Source organism: Trichechus manatus, unplaced genomic scaffold, assembly GCF_000243295.1.
Source record: "Trichechus manatus latirostris isolate Lorelei unplaced genomic scaffold, TriManLat1.0 scaffold00316, whole genome shotgun sequence".
NCBI lineage: Eukaryota > Metazoa > Chordata > Mammalia > Sirenia > Trichechidae > Trichechus > Trichechus manatus.
Window position 1 is genome coordinate 1,101,401 of NW_004444252.1, and position 2,076 is coordinate 1,103,476.

The window sequence follows — 2,076 nt, forward strand, 5'->3', positions numbered from 1 at the left end:
CAGAGCTTTACAAATGGGCTCCTTCCCCTTAGTGTGAACTGAGCTGCATCAGGCAGGGTAACAACACAGTAATGATGGCACAGACCCAGCTCCTCATCGTGTTGCTGCTCTGGGTCTCAGGTGAGAGATTGAAAAGCACTTCCATGCATGCAGTAATATCTTTGTAGATGAGGAAAAATGATCTTAGTTGTGGAGTGAAACAATGTTTATTAGCTAATACAGTCTGTATTACACACACGATTTTACAGAAAAACACATCATGAACAATATGCTTTTAAATGTGTTGACCTAATATATGAGTGTATGGTAATTGTCCACTCTGATTGCGGGTGCCAGTGGGGACATTGTGATGACCCAGTCTCTAGCCTCTCTGGCTGCATTTCCAGGAGAAATGGTCGCCATCAACTGCAAGTCCAGTCAGAGTGTGAGCAGCTCCTTAGCCTGGTACCAGCAGAAACCAGGACAGACTCTTAAGCTGCTTGTCTACTCAGCATCCACCCAAGAATCTGGGGTCCCTGACCAGTTCAGCGGCAGTGGGTCTGGGACAGACTTCACTCTCACCATCAGCTGCCTCCAGGCTGAGGATGTGGCATATTATTACTGTCACCAGTATCTTAGCTATTCTCTCGCAATGCTTTATCCTTCTCCCCAGGCTATGTGTCAGCGAGTCTCTGCAGGAGCTGCTTTCTCCCACAGGTCCTGGTCTTGCACACTTCCTCTGTGAACTCTAGAGGCTGTGTCTCCTGACTAAAGCACATGGAGGTTTGCAGGGCTCAGGAGTCAGTTAAGGGGTTTGGTCTCTTTGTTCTTCTGCTGTGGAAGGTCCCTAAAGTATAACGCATACTAATCCTGTTTATTAGTGTCCTGTGGCTGCTATAAGAAATTACCACAAACCTACTGACTAGAACATACAGGTTTATTGTCTTACAGTTCTCTAGGTTACAATTTTGACATATACCTCACAGGACCAAAATTAAGGTGTTGGTAGGGCTGTGCTCCTTCTGGAGACTCTAGGGAAAAATCTGTTTCCTTGGCTTTTCTACCTCCTAGACGTCTCCTGCATGCCTTAGCTCATGACCCTCCTCCTTCATCTTCAATCCAGCAACATTGCATTTCTGATGCTTCTTCCATTTTTACAGCTGGCTGACCACATCCATGAAAGGCTCTCTGCTTTAAGGACTTACGTGCTTACTTTGGCCCTATCTGCAAGATGCAGACAATACTCCCCATCTTTAGGTCCATAACCTAATCACACACTCAAGGTCCTCTTTTCCATGTAAGGTAATGTGTTCACATGTTCCAGCGATCAGGAAATGAATACCTTTGGGGAATCATTATTCTCCGCACCATACCCTCCTGAGGGCCCTACTCTTATGTTGTTGGGAACATTGTCATCATGCCCCATAAAGACAGATGCACATGACTGATCCAAGCAAGTCTCCAGCTCTCCCTACTACTGTATAAGATCTAGTGATTTTATACCCTGAGAGATCATCTACCACTTCCCTGTGTCTTCTTGGCTTTAAACTCAGCTTTTCAAACCATTCCAGACTCTTTCCCTTCCTTCTTTCTCTGCTATTATTCTCATATCTGGGAGCTTTACCTTCAGGTTTGAGACCTCCCCCATAAACCTTAGTTTGTCTCTCTCCCAACTGGACTCCCTTTTCAAACCAGGCTTTTCTGCTTAGAGTCTTCTGATTGTGCTTTTTGCAGTCCTACCTCAGTTCTTTTGCTCAGTGCCGCCTTCTCTGTGAAAGCAAACTAACGGAAAATAAACAAAGAAGGAAAGTCATCTCTCTCAGTCATTTTAGTCCTTTTAAAGCCAATTCTCTCATCTGTAATCCTAACCATCTATAAATGTGTACAGATTTCCCATGACCTTGATCCCTCAGGTATCAATTTTTTTTCTTATACCTCTGACCCTTCCTAGACATGTGACCTTGAGTAAGTTACTCAACTATTCAGTGCCAAGGATTTTTGTACATTAAATGAGTATAATAATTCTACCAATTTTGTAGTTTTGTGGTGAAGCAAATGAGTCAATACACATAAAATGCTTTGAGCATCACCTGGCAT